General features: G+C 40.0%; 1 protein-coding gene across 13 annotated transcripts in view; it reads left to right on the forward strand.

The window, feature by feature from the left end:
• Nucleotides 1-2,540: 2,540 nt before the first annotated feature.
• ERBIN (erbb2 interacting protein) overlaps nucleotides 2,541-17,945 on the forward strand; it is a 117,126-nt gene continuing 101,721 nt past the window's right edge. For 5 of the 13 annotated variants that reach the window (XM_007176005.3, XM_007176007.3, XM_007176008.3 and 2 more), the window contains exon 1: nucleotides 2,541-3,548. The gene's annotated coding sequence lies outside the window, so the exon portion shown is untranslated. The remainder of the gene's footprint in view (nucleotides 3,549-17,945) is intronic. The other 8 variants (XM_007176012.3, XM_028164955.2, XM_007176014.3 and 5 more) reach the window with 3 other exon arrangements.

The raw sequence follows: 17,945 nt of genomic DNA on the forward strand, positions 1-17,945 counted from the left end.
TTTCTGTATGAGCACGGATGTAGAATTCCTGCTGAAGATACTTTACCAAGGGGCTATTAAAGAAATATTTGTCGAAATAGGTAATTTTTTTTTTTTTTTTTTTTTTTTTTTGCTTTGGCGGAGCCACACAGTTTGGGGGATCTTAGCTCTCCAACCAGGGATCCAACGTGGTTCCCGCAGTGAAAGTGCTGAGTCCTAACCACTGGACCGCCAGGGAACGCCCTCAAATAGGTAATATTGGTAAGTGTATCCTGGCTTCCATCCTCTTAAGGCCAGTGTTTTAGGGTTCATTCTTACAGTATAAGTAGGACTTATTTAACAATCAAATGAGGGGCACTTTACTGTCTGTACTTCTCTACTCTCTGCAGATGGCCCCAAAGAATGAAACCGCATTTCCCTCTCCTACCTACTCAACGTCAGCATATGCTATCTCTATATTCCCTCCCACCAAAAGCTGCTTTGGGGAAACAATCTGATGAAGTGGTATAAATGACTAATAAGGATTAAAATATTACCTTTCCCAGGATTATGGCTTTGTGCTAGAGAAATAAACCACTCAAAGGGTTTATTGTGTGGTTTATTTATTACTTATGGTTTGCCACTCTAGTGGCAAAATTTCAGGTGAATTGGAGGAGGGGTTTTTGGTTATAGGTATTTTTCTAGCCTAAATGGTAATCAGCCAGATAAGTCCCAGGAGTCCAAGTTAAAAAAAAAAAAAAGGCTGGGGGCCAGGGCAGGTTCTAGCCTAGGGACTGGTCCAGTCCTATTTATTTAGGTTTGGGAGTGGGGCGGGGAATGGGAGGTTAGGTTTACTTGAATCTATGATGCCACATTTAAAGGGGTCTTGAATCAACCTGAGATTAAATGCAACATTGGAATTTCACCATCCACCTGGTCTCCCGCTGGTGTGGGAGACTCTCCATCCTGGTTTGCTTTAGGAGAGAGAGCTATACCACTGATTCTGGTCAAACTCAAAGCAGTTTTTGAAAGTGGGGTAGGAAATCTTTCTTGTGTCGATTAAAAATAGTTTATATGCTAACTTTTATACAATTGCCAAGATTCATATTCACATAAAATGGATAACTAGCTTACTAGCATACCTGGCTGCCGTTTCTTCTAACTTCCACCTTAATGCTTTTACCTCTAGTTCAGCACTGAATAAGCCTGAACACTTTGTACTATCTGTGAACCTTCAACTTCTGCCCTAGGCTAAGGCACTACCTACGTTAATTCTACCAGTTCTGAAGTAGTTAAAAGCTCCCACCCCTAACAGAATGTCTTGAATATCTTTGGAGTTATTTCAAGTGTTTATCACTAGCGTACAACTCACGTTGGTAAATAATTCTTTGATGGACTTTATCAACTCCTTCCTTTGGATGGAAGCCAAAAATCATCTGTAGGGCATACAGCTCTTTATTCAAACTTGGTAATAAATAATTATCTTTGGAACACAGACGGAAGAACTGAAGCAGTGACTTCAGGGACACAGAGACTAATTACCGTCATTGTACACGGTTAAGTACAGCAGAGACTGGGGGCGGGGAATGGTTTGTTTCGTATCTATTGCGTTCCTTCTCGGGGTAAAACAAGGCCGTCTTGTCTGTTAACATATTTAAAGCGGTAACTGCAAAAACTGCAATGTTATGGTTGAGGCGTTTTATGCCATATGTGTTGATAGAATGCCTAAGCAGCTCTCTCCGCAATAAACGCAAACCCTGCCAGGCTGAGTTTCACTAGGGCCAGCGTAATTTAACGACTGCATCACCGAAACCGCCGGGGCTGGAAGCCTACGCTGCGTTCGGAGTGTATCCAATGTTTCCTCTAACAAAGGCACTATCTTGAGGCAATTTCGCGGGCCATTTTCCCCCTCCCAGTGCCAGCTTTGTCTCCCCGCCGGTGTGAGGTCGAGACTTGGAGGAGCCCTAGCTGCTTTGCTGTCCGAGCAAGCTCGGAGCAAGGGCTGGCGTGGGAAGCTCCACCGCGCTGCCGCTGTGGTTTCTTGCAAACTGAGCGTGCCATTAGAGGAAGTTGGAGTGCTGCAATTGAAAGAGATACCTGCAGCCTTAAAATCGGGTTGGACATGAACCCTTCGCACCGATTACTGTCGTACAAAGAAACTCAATCGGCTGGGGTGGAGGAGGCTTGGGGACTCTCGGTCTCCCAGGCTGGGCGGGGTCAGCCGGGGTCGGCTTCATCCGAGTCCCCCACCTTGGGCAGCCGGGAAGCCGCAAGAAGGCCTCCCAGGCCTGGGCCTGAGCGGGCCTCATGCCGCGCTTCGCAAGCGAACCCCTGGCCGCCGCCGGCCCCACCCCCCGGTCCCCGGCCCGCAGCCCCGGGCCCGCAGCCCCACCCCCCCCACCGACGTCGGCCCGCGCCGCCCCCGCGTGCGGTGACTGGCTCGCGCCGGCCTCCAGCCCAACTGTTGGCGGTTGGGGCGAAGCCCGCGGGAGGCCGCCCCGCCCCCGCCCCCGCCGCGGAGCCGCCGCCGCGCGCAGCCTCTTCCCCCCTCCCCCGCGGGGCGGTGGCGCTGTTGCCGCCGCGGCCTGTGAGGCGGTAACTCCTCTCCGCCCCAGCCCCCTTCCTCCTCCTTTCTCTCCTCTCCCTCCCTCCCCTCCCCGCCCCTCGCAGTCTCTCGCTCGAGTGAATGTGGCGCGGTGGCGCGGGACGCAGCCTCGGCCCCTGCCGCGGCCCCGCGAGCTCGTGAGGAGACGAAGCCGCCGCCTGCCCCCACCCCCTGCGCTTCCCGGGGGAGCTACCGCCGCCGGGGAAGAAGAACGAGGAGGGGAGCGAGGGGACGGCGGCGGGGAAACGGGAGAGGGAGGAGAAGAGGGCTCGAGGGCGAGAAGGGAAAGCGGGGAGGGACGGACGGAAGGACGGACGGCCCGACGGACGGCCCGGGGAGGGGGCCGCCATCGAGCCTGTCCGGCCCCTCGGCTCTAGCTCGGGGCGGCCGCGGCGGCGGCGCAGGCGAAGGGCGCGGCAGGCGCTATCGAGACAATAACCCCGCCGCCCGGCTCCGGGGGCGGCGGCGAGAAGGAGGTGGCGGCCTAGCGCGGCCGAGGCTCGCCCAGCACCCCGGCGGCGTCTTCGCCCCCCGCCGGCCAGGTTCGGCCGCCGTCGGGTGTCGGGGCGCGCGGGTCGCCCGGAGTCCCAGGCTCGCAGCTGACGCCCCCTGCCCTCCCCCTCCCCGGCGCGCGTGGAGCTGGTTTTCCGGGTTCCCCTGGACCGAGTTGGATCCTGCTGCTCGCCACGGCAGGAAGTGAGTTTCGCACGGTAATTCCGGGCGGTGTCACGAGTGAAAAGTTTTTGTTTTTCGGCGGAGATCCTAGTTGGGTCTGGGAAACTCCTGCAAAACTCGAGACCAGGAAACCAGTCTGCGTCCCAGCCCCCACCAAAGCCACCTACTCTTCCTACTGCGGGAGGCCACTTCACATCCGCTCTCACCAGAGAGAGAAATTCGGCTGGATCCGAAGTGACTAATGAAGGGAAGGAAATCATGTCAGGCGAAGCCTTGAAAAAGCGGCCCTGAGACACTGCCCGACCGAAAGGTAATTTTCACAAGTGTCTACGAGTCACAAAGCTCCCGGGCCAGGAAAGTGAGGGAACTTTAGCGTTTTTCACTTTTTCTGAAGTTCACCTAGATTCTCCCTTTCTGATGTCGAACTGGATAGTGTTTTGGGTGCTGAATAGTAGAACTGATTTTATTCCCTCTTCTACCATCTGGACTCTGGTTATTTTAGAAGAGGTTGTAAGAGTGCGGTGGGTCGAAAAGTTTTCAGCAATGCGAGGAAGGAGTGCCTTTGTTCGGCACAAGGTCCAGACGTTTTAGTTTCCCGGAACATATACGATGTATATTTCTGATTTATTAAGTTGCTGAACCTGGCAACTTTTTGTTTTGGAAGAAAGTTTGGTCACTGCGGGGAGGGATTTGCTGCTGCTGAGATGGCTGCCACATTTGTTTATACTGTTACCGATTACTTGGCTTTTGTGTTTAATTGTATATAGAGATTTTTTTAGTACCAACCTTTATGGGTATATTTCATTTGGATCTTATAAGCCAAAAACCTTTGCCATTCTTAGTCGTTTTTCTAGGTGGGTAATACATTTCTTCAATAACTTGTTCCTTTCAGACATTTAGAACTTGATAATACTTGTTGGGTTAATTAATTGAAAGCAACTGTCGGCTAGGTTTTTCTTGTCACTGACTTAGTAGAAAGAAAAAGGAGGGAGTAAGTATTATGGACAAAGAGAGAGTTATAATTAAAAAACAAACGTAAACACCTGTAAGTGGTTTGGTTTGTTAGGACTTCTGTGCAGTTCAGAACAGAAGATACAGGAAGGGAAGTAGAACGCTTGAAACAATTTTCATGGGCATCACGTTGATTGTGATAAACAGCTGTGCTTTTTGAATAGTACAGTATTTACATTTTTGTGTTGGCCCAAGTGTTTTGGCTGGTTCTGCCGCCCAGAAAGTGATGCGTATCTGCCTTGGGGGCAGGGATTAGTGAAGCAGGGGGACATTCCACCAGTCAGTTATAGATGTAAACACTTCTGAACCAGTCGGTAGTCTGTATAGATGAAACTAGTTTTGGTCGCAGCAAACACAAACGGTTTCTTCAGTGGTGTTTTAATGTGTGTCTTTTTAAGGTTGGTTTCCCCCCCAGTACTTTTGTGGTAAAGGGAGGTGAAAGATAGTACTGTGCTTTTGAATAAATATTAAATAAATATGGTATTTTGTTGGTAGGTGTATCTTAAATATAAACTGATGTTTATTTGCCCATGCTACCTCAAGGAAAAATAGGTGGCTTTCTTTAGTTCAAAGAAGAGAAAAGGTAGGTCTTAAAGGACAGGATCAAATTATTTCACAAGTATATTTCAAAATGGGAATCTTTTAAGTCTTACTCTGTACTGTTTTGAATTTTTCCCTAGAGCTTAGTCTCTGGAGCTCCTTTTTAAAATTTTTTTAATTTTTTAAATTGTTGGTAAGATTTGTGACCCATCAGGTAATTCCTGTTAGGTCAAAGTGGCTTTATCAAGAAATTTAAAGCGTATAACTAATCTACTTTATGATTTTGGGACGTATCATCAGGCAGCGAAAGAGGTTATTCTTGGGCATCTGAAAGAGGGGAACAAAATAAATGGCATTGAACTTCGGTTTCCTTATATGGTTTATACTTGGCTTCAGAGCAGCAAAACCTTAATAGAGCAAGTCTTTTATAGAGAATTATCACTTTGGGAAAATGTTTCTCTGCATTAGTGAATTTTACTTATAAAAAGTATTATAGCCCTTGAAAATACCTACTTAAATAAATCCCTGTTTTTAAATATAGTTCTTGATTTTTTTTTTTTTTTCCTTGAGGGAGCAATAGTATGTTTAAATGCAGACAATACATTTTTAAAAGTGAGATGTTCACCCTTGAAGTTGCCTTTGAGTCCTTTTTTTCCCCTTAACAAAACAAAATTTACTTTTCAGTTTACTTAGAATTTTATTAGGTTAGCACTGAATTAACGTAATGAATTTTAGGTTTTATACTATTGTCAAACTATAAATATTTTTCAAAGTCTCGTTTAAAATGTGACAGTGAAAAGAGGTTTAAAAAAGATGATAATCAATTAAAATATTTAAAAATGGCTTCAAATTTTGGATACTGTTAACATTGTGTGGGTTTTCTTAGATTAAATTGTTAAATCTAGAGTACGTCCAAGGTGTTTGCGCAAAATGCGCTCTTAATGGCACTGTTTATTGAAGGTACTTAAGAGTATTCCATAGTGATAATCTTAATCTTTCAACTAATTAATTCAAATATTATGTTATGAAGTCTGCCTGCTGTTTGAGAACAAACTATTACAAACTTTTCATGTATAAAAAGCTTACAGCGGTTCAAATACGGAAAGCAAATTTTTATTGCATGTTTTTTATTAATGAAGTGATAATTATAGTTAGAGACATTTTGCATGTATCATTGGTAAATCTCTAAAATTCAGGTATTTTAGGAATATTGGTATTGAGCTCTTGGTAGTAAATGATACCTTTAAGAAACACATGAAAATTTCAGAAAATTAGGTGCATATTTGGGCATTTATTTTAAATAATTGTTTATAGATGACATGGTTTAGAGTTTAAGCTGTTTTTCGCTTAGAAATAGATTATGGCAGTGTTTACAAAGTATTTGGGATTATGCAGATTTTAACGATGTTGGATAGGAAAGTAATTTTTTTTTTTGTAATTGCTGCTTACCTAGATTCTCTTTAAACAGACTTGTTGCTTGCGTTTTTTTCCGTTGCTCATCCATTTCTCTGTCACATGTCTTGTTTTTTTTTCTGGGAACACCTGTGTTATAAAGTCCTAAAGATACCTTTCTCTTTTCCTTTCCTGATAACGTATATTGTACCCGTGTTTAGCTGTTCATAATAGATTATTCAGGTTTTTTAAAAAAATTAGTTAATTAGTTTATTTTTTGGCTGCGGTAGGTCTTTGTTGCTGCACACGGGCTTTCTCTAGTTGCAGTGGCTTCTCTTGTTGTGGAGCACGGGCTCTAGGCGCGTGGGCTTCAGTAGTTGTGGCGCACAGGCTCAGTAGTTGTGGCTCGCGGGCTCTAGAGTGCAGGCTCAGTTGTGACTCGTGGGCTTAGTTGCTGCACAGCATGTGGGGTCTTCCTGGACCAGTGCTTGAACCTGTGTCCCATGCAGATTTTTTTTTTTAATTTATTTATTTAATTTATTTTTTATTTTTGGCTGCGTTGGGTCTTTGTTGCTGTGCGCGGGCTTTCTCTGGTTGCAGCGAGTGGGAGCTACTCTTCGTTGCAGTGCGCGGGCTTCCCATTGCAGTGGCTTCTCTTGTTGCGGAGCTTGGGCTCTAGGCGCACGGGCTCAGTAGTTGTGGCGCATGGGCTTGGTTGCTCCTTGGCATGTGGGACCTTCCCGGGCCAGGGCTCAAACCCGTGTCCCCTGCATTGGCAGGTGGATTCTTAACTACTGCGCCACCAGGGAAGTCCCGATTATTCAGTTTTTAAATGCACACTGTTTGCCATGAAAAATGTGTATGTGGATTATGCTCTATAATATCTACTTTTGAATTGTCTAAGGAAATAAGCTCAGCACTTCTACCTTCTACTTTTCTGTGATTTACTCCCTATTATTTTTTGTTTATTTCTTGATGCCTATCATCGCTTGAAATGTACTACATCATTTTTCAGATTTAACTTTTTCTGTCTTTATAAAAAAAGAAATCTGTTATTCAGCTTTCTCTTCTAATTCCTTTATCTCGTATTTTTATAGCTTCATTTACTTCCCCTATTTTCTTCATGTTCAGTTCTTGTTTTTTAATTATATTTTGCCCTTTTCTTTTTGAACTTTACTAGTCTATGCTTATCACTTCAAAAGTTGTTTAAAACATGAGTAGAAAATATTTATTTGCTCAGCTCCATTGAACTCTGTATATCCCTTTTCATTCCAACTCAGTTTACATGTCAGTATTAACCTAATACTCATCAGTGTATTTGTTTTTATTTATGTTTTGTTTCCTCAATTCTTTTTTTCTCTTTAATATCACCAGATTTACCTCTGTTAAGATAATATCATGGTGTTATGTATTCTTATATTAATTAACCCTCCCCCCAATACCTTCTTGCTTTATTATGCTTTCGGCCTCTTAAAACACACAAGCTTATACCTCTGTACCTCCCTTCTCTATTTGTTCCTTTCCTTCCTGTCCTACCTCCAAATTAGGTGTCTTCTCTGTCAGTGTCCCTAAGTTTTTGAAATTGCCTCCTTTTGTCTGTTTTTATGAAATAAGCAGAGTGGAATTCTATCACTCACTTTATTCTTCTCACTTCATATTTTGTTCCAGGTACCATTGGATGAAGGCCACGCCAGGCTTTCTAATTGATAGTATGTGAGACAGTAGGAAAGAATATCTAAAAGTTAAGTTAATAAAAGAAGATTCTACTTATCTGGAGGTTATTTATCTACCTATGACTTAAGGTATATAGAGTGTAGTAGAAGAACTAGAAAATAATAAAAGAGACATTTAAGTAATCAAAACAGATGTAATAAAATCTGGGGACTTCATTCATAGGGACATCCTTATTCAGAGCCCATTTGTTTTTGATTATACTGAGCTGTTTCCTGCCTTTTTGATGTACTAGAAGAGGTGAGAAAGCACACTGACAGCATCATGAAGCTAGGGCCTATCGTATTGGGTGGACCAAAAAGTTTGTTCAAGTTTTTCATAAGATGTTGCAGAAAAACCCAAACAAACTTCTTGGCCAACCCAATACAATGAGGGAATAGAAGAGTGGAAAAGAAGTCTGATTAACTTAGAAAACAGAGTAGTCTCACAACATGGGAAATATAGCCCATATTTTGTAATAAGTGTAAATGGAAAGTAACCTTTAAAAATTGTATACAAATGAAAAATTTAAAAAAATAGAGTAGTCTCAGACAACTTGCTTTGCGGATGAGTGCCTTATACATTTTATTTGTCCTTAGGAGGATTCACTCTATTATAGCATAGTATAATTACAAGTAATAGTAACTAGCCCTAAGGCAGCTGTTCTCAAACTCTTTGGTCTTAGGATCCCTTTACTCTCTTAAAATTTACTAAGAACCCCACAGAGCTTTAGTTTATGTGGATTATATTTGTTATATTTCCTGTATTACAAATTTTTAAAAATTAATTAAAAAATAATAAACCATTGCCTGTTAGTGTAACCCTCTTTTAATAAAAATATTTTTAATTAAAAAAATTAAATTAGGTTTTTTTAAAAAACCTGTTTTCCAAAACAAATCTTTAGCAAAGAGTGGCATTGTTATATGTATTTGGAAGTCTCTTGTGTTTGGTTGAATAGAAAACAGCTTGATTCTCGTATCTGCTTCTGCATTCAATCTTGCAATATATTGTTTTGGTTGAAGTATATGAAGAAATCCTGTATTATACAGACACATGGTTGGAAAAGGAAGAGGTATTTTAGCCAACATTTGACAAGTGGTAGTTTTTTAAAGGAGAGCTGCAGTGTTGAATCTGAAACCATATCACTGAATTTTCCATTTCTTGTTATCTGAAAATCCGTCGTATACCTTGCACTTTGAATGCATCTTTCACCTGTTTATGATTTTGTAACACCGTGTATTCGTTGTTTGGGAAATACAGGTTCATTGAGTTATACATTTTTTCCCCAAAGTTGACACATTTCATTATGCAGTAACAAAACCAAAAAAGTTGTTAATGTCACCAGTAATCTCATCAGAAGTCCTTAATACGAAGCTGTAAAGCTCAGGGTGGCAGATACAAGTTTTCCACAATTCTAAATTTTCACTTGGAAGCTGGAATATTAATCATTGGTAACAAATACTGTCAGTGTTTTTCCCTTGAAGTTACAGGCTTACTTGGTTTATTTTTGAGAAAATGTGTGCCAAATTCCTAAGTCTATATAACCATAATTTCTCATTCTCTCTTTAAGGTCAAAATGTTCCATTAAAAAAAGGCTAATTTAGTTCACAACTCAAAGTAATACACACAAGTGCTCTTCCTCAAAATTGCTATTTCTCCACATAGAATATGAAGAAGACATGTATCGAAGAGTTGAGACTTAATAAAATTATTATTTTGGGAGGGGGATTCTCTGGCAGTCCAGTGGTTAGGACTCACTGCAGAGGGCTGGGGTTCGATCCCTGGTCAGGTAACTAGGATCTCGCAAGTCACATGGCACGACCAAATTAAAAAAAAAAAAATTTTTTTTTACTGCTTCATTAAAGATATACTTAAGTGAAAGTGGCATTTGAAAAGAAATCTGGGAATATGTAATGGTGCTAGTCGAGCTTGATGTCACTGTGTTTGTGCTAAGATGTTAGCGATTTTACCCACCGTTGCTGTCAGTATAGTGGGAAAGGGCAAATGATGTTTTAATATTATGATGAAAATAGTATTGACCATGAAAAGTCCTTGAAAGTCTCCCAGGACTTCCAGGGCCCATTGACCACACTTTGAGAACTTAGGTGGATGTTGGGATTTGTGGAGCTTTTGTTACTTGCTTTGATTTTTTTTTTTTTTTCATTCTGGGAGAATCCTGAGGCTTGATTGTTTAGCTCATTAATTTGGTCTTCAGTTCTTTTCAATTATTTCATTACTTTTTTGGGAAGGAAAATAGAATTTCTAAGAACTCTTGCTTTGCATTTTCATAGTAGTTGATTTTTATTTTTTGGTTGTATTTTTGGTCCACACATAAGCTCTTGAATCTCTGAGATATATATTACTTTTACATTGACTTCTGTTTGCTCTGTTAACAATATAGGAAGTTTGTTCTTGTGCTTGGTATATCCATCATGCTTTTGGTTTTTCCTCAAATGTTAGATTTTTCATTGTAAAGTTTTATATGATGGTCCAGACTATACTGTATTGGTCATTTAAGTGTATTTCCCCAGCCCAAGTGAATCCCAGTTTTTCTGTCTTTGGTATATTTAGCTAATGGGTTTCTCCTTAGGGTAGCTTGTCCTCTTACCCATATTTCCTGTCCCTCAGGAGATAATATTCCCCTATTTCACAGTTATACTGTCCAAATGTCAGATCTCCCACAGTATAGAGAGTTGTGCTGGAGGCCTTAGCCATGCAGCTGTTCTACTATGGTTTTATTACCTGGCTGACTGCCCGGGACACACACTTCTTCCAATGCTTCTTGCTAAGAAAACTTATCCTTTTTGGAGATCCCACTTTATACTTGTCTTGTGTATCTGGTTCTTCAGATGTGTTTTGTTTTCATCCGCCCTTTCCACGCCCCCACCCCCCACCCCCCGCCCCAATCCACTTTTTTAAAAATTTTATTTTATTTTATTTATTTTTAATTAATTATTTATTTTGGCTGTGTTGGGTCTTCGTTTCTGTGCGAGGGTTTTCTCTAGTTGCGGCGAGCGGGGGCCACTCCTCATCACGGTGCGCGGGCCTCTCACTATCGTGGCCTCTCTTGTTGCGGAGCACAGGCTCCAGATGCGCAGGCTCAGTAGTTGTGGCTCACGGGCCTAGTTGCTCTGCGGCATGTGGGATCTTCCCAGACCAGGGCTCGAACCCATGTCCGCTGCATTAGCAGGCAGATTCTCAACCACTGCGCCACCAGGGAAGCCCCCCAATCCACTTTTTATTCTCTACAAATTCCTTTCTGTTCTTATCTGTAGATGTACCCCTCCTAGGTTTTTTAGTGCCACTATAGTTTTTTTTTTTTGTAATTTTTTTTTTCATATTTTAAAGTTTGGAACAATGACAGATACACAGAAAAGTTAGTAGCATAGTACAAAGAGTTTTTTTTGTTCCTGAACCATTTGATAGTAAGCTGTCCATCTCTGATGCCTCATCACCCCCAAATACTTTAATGTTTATTTCCTACAAACAAGGGCATTCTCCTACATAATAACATCATAACTATTAAATTAGAAAGTTAACAAGAATACATTACTAACATCTCAGTCTGACAAATTGTCCCAATGTCTTTTAGATTAAAAGTAGAATCATGTATTGCGTTTAGTTGTCATGTCTCTTTAGTCTTCTTTAATCTGGAACAGTTTTTTTTTTTTTTAAACATCTTTATTGAAGTATAATTGCCTTACAATGGTGTGTTAGCTTCTGCTTTATAACAAAGTGAATCAGTTATACATATACAATATGTTCCCATTTCTCTTCCCTCTTGCATCTCCCTCCCTCCCACCCTCCCCATCCCACCCCTCTAGGTGGTCACAAAGCACCGAGCTGATCTCCCTGTGCTATGCGGCTGCTTCCCACTAGTTATCTATTTTACATTTGGTAGTGTATATATGTCCATGACACTCTCTTACCCTGTCACATCTCACCCCACCCCCTCCCCATATCCTCAAGTCCATTCTCTAGTAGGTCTGTGTCTTTATTCCGTCTTGCCACTAGGTTCTTCATGGCCTTTTTTTTTTTTTTTTCCCTTAGATTCCGTATATATGTGTTAGCATACTGTATTTGTTTTTCTCTTTCTGACTTACTTCACTCTGTATGACAGACTCTAACTCCATCCACCTCATTACAAGTACCTCCATTTCATTTCTTTTTATGGCTGAGTAATATTCCATTGTATATATGTGCCACATCTTCTTTATCCATTCATCCGATGATGGACATTTAGGTTGCTTCCATGTCCTGGCTATTGTAAATAGAGCTGCCATGAACATTTTGGTACATGACTCTTTTTGACCTATGGTTTTCTCAGGGTATATGCCCAGTAGTGGGATTGCTGGGTCGTATGGTAGTTCTATTTGTAGTTTTTTAAGGAACCTCCATACTGTTCTCCATAGTGGCTGTATCAATTTACATTCCCACCAACAGTGCAAGAGTGTTCCCTTTCCTCCACACCCTCTCCAGCATTTATTGTTTCTAGATTTTTTGATGATGGCCATTCTGACCGGTGTGAGATGATATCTCATTGTAGTTTTGATTTGCATTTCTCTAATGATTAATGATGTTGAGCATTCTTTCATGTGTCTGTAGGCCATCCGTATATCTTCTTTGGAGAAATGTCTATTTAGGTCTTCTGCCCATTTTTGGATTGGGTTGTTCGTTTTTTTGTTATTGAGCTGCATGAGCTGCTTGTAAATCTTGGAGATTAATCCTTTGTCAGTTGCTTCATTTGCAAATATTTTCTCCCATTCTGATGGTTGTCTTTTGGTCTTGTTTATGGTTTCCTTTGCTGTGCAAAAGCTTTTAAGTTTCATTAGGTCCCATTTGTTTATTTGTGTTCTTATTTCCATTTCTCTGGGAGCTGGGTCAAAAAGAATCTTGCTGTGATGTATGTCATAGAGTGTTCTGCCTATGTTTTCCTCTAAGAGTTTGATAGTGTGTGCCCTTACACTTAGGTCTTTAATCCATTTTGAGTTTATTTTTGTGCATGGTGTCAGGGAGTGTTCTAATTTCATACTTTTACATGTACCTGTCCAGTTTTCCCAGCACCACTTATTGAAGAGGCTGTCTTTTCTCCACTGTATATTCTTGCCTCCTTTATCAAAGATAAGGTGACCATATGTGTGTGGGTTTATCTCTGGGCTTTCTATCCTGTTCCATTGATCTATATTTCTGTTTTTGTGCCAGTACCAAACTGTCTTGATTACTGAAGCTTTGTAATATAGTCTGAAGTCAGGGAGCCTGATTCCCCCAGCTCCATTTTTCGTTCTCAAGATTGCTTTGGCTATTCGGGGTCTTTTGTGTTTCCATACAAATTGTGAAATTTTTTGTTCTAGTTCTGTGAAAAATGCCAGTGGTAGTTTGATAGGGATTGCATTGAATCTGTAGATTGCTTTGGGTAGTACAGTCATTTTCACAATGTTGATTCTTCCAATCCAGGAACATGGTATATCTCTCCATCTATTTGTATCATCTTTAATTTCTTTCATCAGTGTCTTATAATTTTCTGCATACAGGTCTTTTGTCTCCTTAGGTAGGTTTATTCCTAGATATTTTATTCTTTTTGTTGCAATGGTAAATGGGAGTGTTTTCTTAATTTCACTTTGAGATTTTTCGTCATTAGTGTATAAAAATGCAAGAGATTTCTGTGCATTAATTTTGTATCCTGCTACTTTACCAAATTCATTGATTAGCTCTAGGAGTTTTCTGGTAGCATCTTTAGGATTCTCTATGTATAGTATCATGTCATCTGCAAATAGTGACAGCTTTACTTCTTCTTTTCCGATTTGGATTCCTTTTATTTCTTTGTCTTCTCTGATTGCTGTGGCTAACACTTCCAAAACTATGTTGAATAATAGTGGTGAGAGTGGGCAGCCTTGTCTTGTTCCTGATCTTAGTGGAAATGGTTTCAGTTTTTCACCATTGAGGACAATGTTGGCTGTGGGTTTGTCATATATGGCCTTTATTATGTTGAGGAAAGTTCCCTCTATGCCTACTTTCTTCAGGGCTTTTATCATAAATGGGTGTTGAATTTTGTCAAAAGCTTTCTCTGCATCTATTGAGATGATCATATGGTTTTTCTCCTTCAATTTGTTAATATGGTGTATCACATTGATTGATTTGCGTATATTGAAGAATCCTTGCATTCCTGGGATGAACCCCACTTGATCATGGTGTATGATCCTTTTAATGGGCTGTTGGATTCTGTTTGCTAGTATTTTGTTGAGGATTTTTGCATCTATGTTCATCAGTGATATTGGCCTGTAGTTTTCTTTCTTTGTGACATCTTTGTCTGGTTTTGGTATCAGGGTGATGGTGGCCTCGTAGAATGAGTTTGGGAGTGTTCCTCCCTCTGCAATATTTTGGAAGAGTTTGAGAAGGATAGGTGTTAGCTCTTCTCTAAATGTTTGATAGAATTCACCTGTGAAGCCATCTGGTCCTGGGCTTTTGTTTGTTGGAAGGTTTTTAATCACAGTTTCAATTTCAGTGCTTGTGATTGGTCTGTTCATATTTTCTATTTCTTCCTGGTTCAGTCTCGGCAGTTTGTGCATTTCTAAGAATCTGTCCATTTCTTCCAGGTTGTCCATTTTATTGGCATAGAGTTGCTTGTAGTAATCTCTCATGATCTTTTGTATTTCTGCAGTGTCAGTGGTTACTTCTCCTTTTTCATTTCTAATTCTATTGATCTGAGTCTTCTCCCTTTTTCTCTTGATGAGTCTGGCTAATGGTTTATCAATTTTGTTTATCTTCTCAAAGAACCAGCTTTTAGTTTCATTGATTTTTGCTATTGTTTCCTTCATTTCTTTTTCATTTATTTCTGACCTGATCTTTATAATTTCTTTCCTTCTGCTGGCTTTGGGGTTTTTTTGTTCTTCTTTCTCTAATTGCTTTAGGTGCAAGGTTAGGTTGTTTATTCGAGATGTTTCCTGTTTCTTGAGGTAGGCTTGTATTGCTATAAACTTTCCTCTTAGCACTGCTTTTGCTGCGTCCCATAGGTTTTGGTTCGTCGTATCTCCATTGTCATTTGTTTCTAGGTATTTTTTGATTTCCCCTTTGATTTCTTCAGTAATCACTTCGTTATTAAGTAATGTATTGTGTAGCCTCCATGTGTTTGTATTTTTTACAGATCTTTTCCTGTAATTGATATCTAGTCTCATAGCGTTGTTGTCGGAAAAGATACTTGATACGATTTCAATTTTCTTAAATTTACCAAGGCTTGATTTGTGACACAAGATATGATCTATCCTGGAGAATGTTCCATGAGCACTTGAGAAAAATGTGTATTCTGTTGTTTTTGGGTGGAATGTCCTATAAATATCAATTAAGTCCATATTGTTTAATGTATCATTTAAAGCTTGTGTTTCCTTATTTATTTTCATTTTGGATGATCTGTCCATTGGTGAAAGTGGGGTGTTAAAGTCCCCTACTATGATTGTGTTACTGTCGATTTCCCCTTTTCTGGAACAGTTTTTATCTTTACTTTCAGGGGACTGACTTGACACTGAAGATTATAGCTCTAGCTATTTTGTAGAATAACCCTTAATTTGCGTTTCTCTGACATTTTAATTAGATTTTGATTAGATTTTCATTATTAGATCTTTGGCAGGATTATCATGGAAGTGATGTTGCATTCTTCTCCTGTATCTTATCAGGTGCCAGGCAATTTCAGTTGTCCCACTATTGATAGGAATTGGTTATGTGATTAAGGTTGTAAGTGCCAGACATCGCCTATGTCAAGGTACTCCTTTCTCATTTGTAATTAATAAATATTTTTGGGCTAGGTGTTGAAACTATGTAAATATTTTGTTCCTCATCAGATTTTTAATGTGTTCCTTTATTTACATCTCTGTCTATTCATGATTACCTATTATATTCACTGAGTTATAATCTACTATCATTTATTTTGGTACTTAAATTGTTGTTGATTAGGCTAGTGGGAACCCCTTCCAGCTGGTTTATTTTCTTTTTGACATACCTCTTCCTCCTTTGAGCACTTTTTTGTATCTAGCACAATATGCTGTTCCAGACTTAACTTCAAACTTGCTCCAGTTATTTTTAGTGGAAGATGGTACTTAGAAGCCAAGATTGGGGCACTTCTTGTGCTCATTGCTCTTGGGGTGTTGCTGCACCTGGCCTTCTTAGCATATAGAGGTAGGGGATATTTTTATGTGCGCACACGTGCACATTCACATTTACATCTATATTTCTGTAAATATAGAATGATTTTGCAATAGTACTTCTGGTTCTAATCCAGCACCACAGAGTTCATTCTAGTGTTTTCCCTTTCCATATTTGTAACTTTTTTCTGATAGTGAGAACTAGTTTTGTTTCTGTACTTTTTTTTTTTTGGTGAGGGAGATGAGTTAAACATTTGATCAGACATTTTCAGCCAGAAGTCCCTGTAGTCCAGTTAATTTTTGACGTATTTCTAAAGGGATAAAATTCTAAAATGTAGCACATGGTAAAATATACTGAGGTGAAATATTTCATTCCTTAGCAATTCAAGGTTACTATATGAAAGGTGGATGGAATGAATCAGTACGTTTATGGTCTATGTTGGATAGGTTCCTTGTGGAGATAATGTTGGGGCTCGATTTTAGTATGAATGCAGTGATTTTGGTGCAATTGTATTTTTCCATATGAAGGTTTTATTGTTTATATAATCCCAAAGTTTGGAGCGTGTATCTTATTTTCTTGATAATTGTGTCCTTGGAATTTCAAACCTTAGACCAATTCTAGAATGCTGTGGGCTGGGGTGGGAGAAAGTTGTGTCATTTGTATTAGGGCCAACACAAGAAACGTGTAATCTAAAAATGAATCTCCTTGCCAAGGCTATCACCCAGTCTAGAATAAGTTGGTTTGACTTCCCCCATCCCTGGAGATTTTGGAAGTGATTTTAGAGGCATATTGGGATATCTTTTTGTGGCTAGAGTAGATTTACTCTCAGTCTTTTAGGAAAAGATAAGGATCCTGGTGGCAACAAACGGATTCTTTGGGTGCCCTGTTAATCTCTGGGGACTTGAAAAGATTTAGTTAATTGTCCTGGGGCTAGCTGAAGAATATCAGAGACTGTGTATAGTAGTTGCAGTTCGATGGGTCAGAGATACCTGATAGCAGCATAATGTCCTGTATGCTCTTTCTTTTGAAAATTGTTCCCAAGCCAGAAACGCTGAGAGTCTGTCTATCTTCTTTATCTTTTTTGAACTTGGTTATTGAAATGAGTACCGTTTCTATCAATTCAATCTTTTAGGTATCTATAGAGTGACATACTTTAGGGTAGGCTTGGAGGGCTGGACAAGGTACAAGCACTGAGAGGCTTTTGTTAGGCAAAGGGCTAAAACAATTACCTTAATTTTTTTTTTCTTACTTGTTATACAAATTCAAATACAGAAATTTATAATATAGAAGATGAAAATTCCCTATAATTCCACTTCCCAGAGATCCTCAGTGTGTTTTTTATTCTTCTGAAGACTTCTGTATGTATTCCAACATGTAAGTGTGCATGTGTGTACATGTGTAAGTATCTTTAAATAAAAATGGAAGATATATTTCATTTATATATAAGGGGATATAGTAGGTATGTATATGTGTTAATTAGCTTTAGAATTGTTTCTAGGTTGTTATACATGTTGATGAAAAATTAATCAGTCCATCTAAGAATTGGAAAATTATATTTGAGCCAAATTTGAGAATTATAACCTGGGAAGAGCATCTCAGAAAGCTCTGAGAACTATTCCACCTATTAGAAGTCAACACATAGTATATAAGTTTTTTTTTGAGACAGAGGGCTGTACGATAAATTATTGACAGTTTACATAATCCAGATTTAAGTGCTGTTGTGGTGGGTCATGTGACCCTTTACAAGATCAAGAAGGAATGGTATCCTTTGAGTTGTCGTGTTGATGCTGGCAGAATGTTGCTGTTTATGGTTGAGCAGGTATTCCTGCTGATGGGGGAGGTTTCGTCAATGCATAATGTGGATACACAATGCACAGTGTGAGGAGAGGGCAGAGAAAAATTTTACATTTAAATTTCTCGT

The sequence above is a fragment of the Balaenoptera acutorostrata genome, chromosome 2, assembly GCF_949987535.1.
Source record: "Balaenoptera acutorostrata chromosome 2, mBalAcu1.1, whole genome shotgun sequence".
NCBI classification, from domain to species: Eukaryota; Metazoa; Chordata; class Mammalia; order Artiodactyla; family Balaenopteridae; genus Balaenoptera; species Balaenoptera acutorostrata.